At 39.2% G+C, this 7,541-nt stretch overlaps 1 non-coding gene across 1 annotated transcript; it reads left to right on the forward strand.

The window, feature by feature from the left end:
* The first annotated feature begins 357 nt into the window (after positions 1-357).
* Positions 358-430, forward strand: trnaf-gaa (transfer RNA phenylalanine (anticodon GAA)). Its single transcript has one exon. It is a non-coding gene; the product is annotated as a tRNA-Phe (tRNA).
* Positions 431-7,541: the final 7,111 nt, after the last annotated feature.

Below are 7,541 nucleotides of genomic sequence, written 5' to 3' on the forward strand. Positions count from 1 at the left end.
CTTTGACACATTGCAGACACGTTTATTGCATCTTAGCGAACACGTAAAAAACACTACTGCTCCTATCTTGAATTCTACATTAAAACATTCACATTTCTTTATGTTATAATAAAATACTTATCTAAAGCAATTGTAATTTCTGGAAAATGTAATGCTTATCAGAGTGTACGAATATGTTCTTAAATATCCAGAATAATATATTGTTTTTATTTTTTGTTTTTATCTTTTACTGCGAAAATACCAGATTTTCCTTTGTCCTTCTCAACCAAAGAAAGACAACAATACAAAAACACAGACCACAGCTCCATAGCTGCAGTTTTTACGTTGTATATGACCACACCTGCAACGTCATCAGGTGCCGAAATAGCTCAGTTGGGAGAGCGTTAGACTGAAGATCTAAAGGTCCCTGGTTCGATCCCGGGTTTCGGCAGTAACTGCCACTTCAATCCTTTTATGTATGAATTTACTTATGTAGGTATGCATTTAGAACGGTAAAGTCATAGTCTTTTATGGCCATCACTTGACTTTGCTGACTATATGTCTGAACTGATTGCTCTCACCAGGAAATTAGAGCACAACACTGGAACATAATCCAATTGCTGTTACATGATCAGGAAACATTGTGCCAGGTGGATCTCAGACGGACCGCGGGATGTTTGTTGGAGCTCTCCTGGCACATTGGAGGTTCAGACTGTTTCTCAGCTGTTCTGGCTCGTGTGAGTGCCAAGCCGTTGGTGTGTTGAGGCATCAGGGCCTCGGCCCAAAAGAACATGCCTGGGCCACTGCCCACCAAACAGGTCAGCGATTTCCGTCATTGCCATTGAAACCTGAATGAATGACCGAACGGCTCTCTCTGTGGGGATGTGCTAATCAGCAGTGCATAGATAATGAACAGAGAGAAAGTGTGTTAAATCGCAGGGAATTCACAGTAAGGGATGAAATGGTGCAAAGTTCTCAACCATTCAGCAAAATGTTACATGCAAAAATGTATACATTTAAAATAAAAGTACAAATAGAAGGTGCAGAAACGAGTGTTGATTTGCAAAACTGGGTTTCAGATAGAAAACTTCTTGTAATGACAAATTTAAACACACACCTGCTATGTCTGAAATAAGTTTGCTTTCAAAGAATAATGGAAAAAAACATTATTATGAAGCAGAGAAGACATCAAAAAAAATGCTTAGCTTTCACAACTCGTGTGCCTGCTAGCTCAAATTTTTTGCTGGAATAATCAAACTTTGACCGAAGAGAAAGAGCAACAGATTTGACACTGGGACAGAACTTCTCCATCCAGCAGGACAACACCCTTAAACATACAGCCAAGAGCTACTGTGGGATTGATTATGTGTTATAATGGCCTATGCAAAGTCCACACTTAATCAAATTGAGAATCTATGTCAAGACTTGAAAGTTGATGCTTATGAATGCTTCCAATGTGGTTATTTTGGATAAAATGTTGAAATTGCATTACAAGGTGTTCCTACATGAAGTTGAAAACATACGTAGTGTAAGCCACACTTTCCAGATTCTCATTTGGAAAAAAACTGAAAATATCCTTCATTTGTCCACTCCACCTTTGTGCACTACTTTGCATTGTTCTATCATATGAGAAAACACACAAAACACATTGAATTGATTGATGTAGAGTTATATTTGTGCAAATATTCAAGGGGTGTAAATACTTTTGCAAGGTGCTGCAAAAGTAGCACCTTGCAAAAGTATGTCTTGCGTGCAGTTGTCTTCTGCGTGCAGGGATTTTGTTTTCATGAATTGGTCCATCAGAAATGACAAGTGAAAATATTTAAAATGGCAGATTATTAGAAAGAAACATTTTAAACCAAGTTTAGCCCATCAGGGTTTGTTTCTGAGGGTGATCAAGATGCTGAAAAGATACATAAAAACTCAGTTCTAGACCAATAATCCCCATTTCTTCTTAGTTGCAATCTAATTTACCGTCATCGAACATCCTGCTCAGAGTGTTACACAACACTTCCCCGCCTCCTCCCCTCTCTTTTTTTTTATTTTTTTCACGCTGCTTGCTGTGTTTAGCTCTGTTTCCTGGCAGCTTTGTTCTCCTTGGTCTTGGAAGGTTTCAAAGAATCCATGTAGATGTTGGTCAAGCTCTAAAGCAAGTCTGTCCTGGTGGTCAAAGAGAACCCTGCGAGTGGCGGGTGGTCCATAAAGCCGGACGGATGCACGGGCGCACAGAGAGGGGATGTTATTGCTCCAATTAATCAAAACCCTGTTGAGCGTCGCTTCACTTCCAAGAAGCTCACACAGACGCTCTGGTTAATTTGGTTTCAGGGCTTACATAACTGGAGCAGCGCTAACGTCGACACAGTGAGCAAGCAGACGTGAAGGCTGTGTCTTCCTGCAAACCGAGTCGACCTCAGGCTGTTCACTTCACGTCTCCAGGCCTTCCTGGAAGTCAGTTTTCCCTGTGAGGATTCTGTAAATGGCTAAATGTTCTCGCTCTCCTGCTTATTAACTTTTACTTCACATTCAGAAGTACATCCTACATCTGTTCTGCTGTTTCTGTTTTGTACAAATTTTAATCAAGTAAACTTAACACCTTTTTCTGATCGATTATCCTAATAATGCGGTTACTTCACATTTTATTTCAGTAAGTTTTACAAATAGTTTTTATTTGTTGCACATAGAGTTTTATTTTATCCAAATGAAAAAATAGCTATTAGTTTCTAATTTCTCTAGATTAAAATAAATAAATAAAATCACAGATGTGAACTGTTGCTTTTGCGCTGTTAAAATGTAAAAACAACTATAATTTATGTTGTGTGTTTGTGAAAAATGCAACTTTTCTTTATACAAAGTACAAAAATGTGTGTTTTCCGCAACAAAATAAATGTTTTCTGTTCACCCCTCCAATTTTCACAAAAGACTTACAATAATCTTTGGTTCAACAGTGTGTAAAGTCAATAACACAACACTAATGATTGTTTGCTGTCACTCATCCAGTTCAGGTGAATGCTGCTGCAGGTTAATGACTTCATGCAATCTTTCTTGCATTCTTTCTTGTCACCAAAGGAATATCTGAAGCTGCCTTTATAGATTCCAGGAACTAAATTCAGTTGATGAGTTCAGTGGCAAATAATGTTCTCACAGTGGCAATTGACCAGTGGCAAAGATCCTCTTTGTCGTAAAAACCACAGACAACACGATGAAGAAGATGGAAACAAAATCCAAGGAAATGCCTTTGTAAAACAGAAATAAAATATACCAGTACATTTGTGTTAACAAGTCTTGTTGCGGAGCTCTTGTTATATAACCCACCACGACTTGACAAAGAAAGGTTGTCCAAGGGAACGGAGCTTGACCTCGCTTTTGTCCTTTGCGACAAAAAGCCGGCTTTGTCTCCCCAGACTGACTGCTTAGAAAGTAACAAACCCACTCCATGTTTCTTGAACGAGGTTCAAGGACATCATGGTGACTTGCTTCTCTGTGTTAATCTGTGGTGTTGTTGTCTCTATTGTTGCTGTTCTTTCTCTGCACTGTGCTGACCTTTGCAAATGCCTGGGTGCTGATCTACGTCACTATATCAAAGCGGCAATTCAGAAGTTTACTCACGATTTTTGCTGTTGCTCTCCCACGAACAATGCAACCATGGTGCCTGTTGGGCTTCGGAAGCTTATGTAATTTTAAAAAATGAACATGATTTAGCCATCTGACTTCTTGTTCTTTGGTAAGATTCTGGGGGGAAAAATGATAAAAATGCTTTACCAATAATCACTCCAATTAACTACAAGATAAATGCTGACTACCTGATTTTTTGAGAGCAAACTCTAGATTCCTCTGTTCTCTGATTTTAATCCAGAATCAATTTACTTCGAGTTCATAAACAGGTCAGAGTTGCAAAAAAGGAATCAGCATCTTTCACTTCCTCCCCTTGCAAGTTTAAAGCCATATTAAGATGGCTGACTTATCCCTCAGAGAGTGACACTACCAGCTGCAGTCATCCAGCCTGTTCTGTTTCCAAACCTCAACAGTCTAACATCGTAAATGTATCTCATCAATCAGTTGATGTGCTTCTACATTTCACATCCTTGGCGTTAGCTCACATAGGTCACAAGGCTTAACGACTGGTGGCTGGGAATGTTACAGTCACCGCGTGTTAGCGGTGCAGGGACAGTGTGCAATAAAAGTATTGTTTTTCTAGCATGCTGCCATCCTGCCCTGTGTATCACTGCCAGGAAGTGTTGGAGCAGGTGCATGTTTTTATTTCTCACATAGGTGGTGCGTCTGTAGTTTCCTCAACATCCTTCAAAGAGATAAGAACTCACTTCATTCAAAATAGCAGCTGAGTAATGGTGCATCAATGGTAATGGTGCCATCAGCCTGTAGATACTACCAGTAGGACGTGGGTTATCGCTAGCATGTTGATTAACACAAAATTACTCCATCCAGTATGGTAACATTAGTGTATACATTAAAATTGTACAAAATTCTAAGCTTAGCTTAAGTGATGCAAGTAGTATCAACATGTTAGTGACTCAACATGCTAATGAAAGCCATCCTGCTAACATTAGTCTTGTACCTAAAATAAGCATTTTACTTAATTTCTTATTTATTAGCAATATTTACCATACTGAATGGATTAAGTCAACGTAAGAAACATGGTGGTGACATCACACATGCTACTGACATCATATGCTAATATTAGTGTATAAATTTAAATTATCCAAAATGCTAAGGTTAGCTTGAATGCTGTTGGTAATGTGTGGCACCTAGGCCTGTCGCGATAAACGATAAATAAATTAATCGCACGATAAATTAAACATATCGACCTCATTTTAATTATCAGCTTTATCGTCTCTTCCTGTCTTTTTTTCTTTCTGTTGATGACACTGAATGAAAAAAGGCTCAACCCCGGTGCTCTTCCTTAGTGTAATGTCCAGCGCACACTACACGAGTTGTTGGCGGACTGTCTGCCCATTTTCAAAACCTGACAGAAATCCTAAGTAGTTCAATCGGGTTCGTCATGCCCTGTGGTGTCCAGCCACATGGGCACAAAGTAATGGCTACAAGTCCAGTTAACTAATTTTAAAACCAGGCATTAATCAATGCTTTACTAGAATCTACATGTGATGCACGTGGTTAGAGTCAGCGTAAAGTTCTGACTGAATGAAAATTATTATAACCTATTTATGTCACGTTAATGAAGAACAGCTGAAAACTTACCGGGTTTATCAACTGCGGTAACAATTTGGCTCCAGTTCCTCCCCTTGTCATTTCTATATTCTTTGCACGAAATGTTGAATAAATATTAATGTTGTTTCCATATATCATCTCCAATGTCCGCTGGACTTGGGGTTGCGCCGTGTCAGCTGTTTGGGATTCCCCTCCTTAATTTCCCCTCAGAAAGCACGGAGGCGAATCCGCGCTTTCTGATTGGCTACTTGTCACATTCAACGGGTTTGCATTGACGCTTCCAGTCGGGGGAAATCCCTGATTTATATCGGAGCGGCCACGACGATCCACCGTAACACATCACACACTGCAGGATGATCGGTTACGAAATCACCAGCGGCTAACGATCTAAGATTGTCATAAGGGGAAAATAGGAGCAAAAAAACAATCGTGTAGTATGAACTACTACTGCATTAGGTAGTCGGATGTGCCCATCTTCTCTATTTAATTATCGTGATTACTGATGGGCAATATAGTATACAGATTTCATATCTGCACTCTTTTGGTTGAATGCAGTATTTATTTCCACTTTGGCTTTATGTTTTTTAGTTTTTATTTAAGTAGACGTTTTTTTATTAATGGAGACTGAGAATCCATTTTATTTTAGTTTTTGGTTGTTTTGTTTAGTTTATCAGTTCCAGTGTTATGGGTTCTTTTGAAAATAAAGTGTTTCTATCTATGGCAGGAAATCACATGCATTATTAATCATTTCCATTAAATCAGTGTCAAAAGGTCTTGAAACAATATTATTGTTTATTGCGATAATTTTTTTGACAATTAATCGCTTGGCAAAATGTGTTATCATGACAGGCCTAGTGGCACCAGCATGTTAATTTACAGTGACTTAATCCATTCAGTATGACAAACATAGCTAATAGATATGAATATGAAATTATGTAAAATGTCTTGTATTTTAGATACAAGGCCAATGTTAGCATGAGGGAATGGGGTTGCCACCCGTCCCCTAAAATACGGAATCGTATTTGGCTGTTAAATGTTGCATGAACCAATACGATTTGTTCTGCATTTCTTTACACACGCCTATCACACATATCAACACTAAGTGAAACAATAATGACTGAAATAAAATACAGGAAATATTAAGGTCAACTAAATTGTAGAGGCGGGACCATAACAATAAGATGAACGTTTGGCCGTGACGTAGGTAGTGCGTAAGTTCGACCGGAACTTACCGGAAGTTGCCTGCGCTGTAAACAACTATCCTCCCCTCCAAAGAGAGAAGTGCCAAGGCGGACTACATGGCTGTTAATGTTAGTGCAGTATTTGGAAGCGTGACCAACACGAACTGAACGGCTTCCTTCAATGTCTCTGCCGCCATTTAATTCTAAAACAGCGCAGAATGTCGACCTCATCTTTCACAACTTCTTCTGTCTTGGTTGAAATTCTTCAGGAGGGAGGAATCCACTTCTGTGGAAGAAACATATGGGAGAAAGCCCAGACGGAGCAGTGAAGGCGTAGGAAACAATGTCTAGGCTAGGATAATAGCTGGAAGGCTAGGATGAGTTATCAAGTTCTACAGAGTGAACTAAAACTCAGATATTTAATTTCCTATTTAAAATAATATGACTTGGATAAAATTAATTGGACAGGGCTGCAATGTTTTTCATTTTTACAAGATTACCACGGTCATCTTGTAGTTTCAGATTTCCTCATAAAACGGTGTTTCTGCTAAGTCTGTTTTCTTCTGCTAAGTACATAACTCATCATTTATCGTTCAGTTAACACGTTCGTTATGCTAAAAGCTTTTGGGATGTCCCTTGATCTGGTTGGTCTATGTATAGCGTTACATTAGATCAAAGGGATTCCCCCATGTGTGGAGGGCCTCTGACTGGTATGCGTGGCCTCCTTCGTGCTGTGATAGTGTCACTGTCTGTGGAAATTTGTCAGGTGGTCGTATCAGCGATGACAAGCTGTCCCCTGACTGAAGATGGGTTTTAGCCTGACATATTTCCCATACATGTCTCATTTTCTTCTCCCCCCAGCGTGCATGTGCACTCTGGCAGGTGTTAATCAGGCATGGCTTTAATATTACATTTCACCCAGCTGGAAACACATGGTATAAGCTAGAAACTTTACATTGGTGGTGACGTTTGGGCTCTATGTGGGCAGATAGGCAGCGTTTCTATAAGATTGAACAACTTTACGAAATGCTTTTAATAGACCCCTGTATCTCTCAAAAGTAAGTTGGTGTTTTATATTGCCTGTTTAGATCATATTTAATTTATTCACATGTACATGTCACTCTTGTAAGTTTAAAGGTATCTTTTTAAAGAAAAAATACTGACGTAACTAATGCTACATTCACGTTGACTAAT

The sequence above is a fragment of the Poecilia formosa genome, unplaced genomic scaffold (genome assembly GCF_000485575.1).
Source record: "Poecilia formosa unplaced genomic scaffold, Poecilia_formosa-5.1.2 Scaffold147, whole genome shotgun sequence".
In the NCBI taxonomy this organism is placed as follows: Eukaryota; Metazoa; Chordata; class Actinopteri; order Cyprinodontiformes; family Poeciliidae; genus Poecilia; species Poecilia formosa.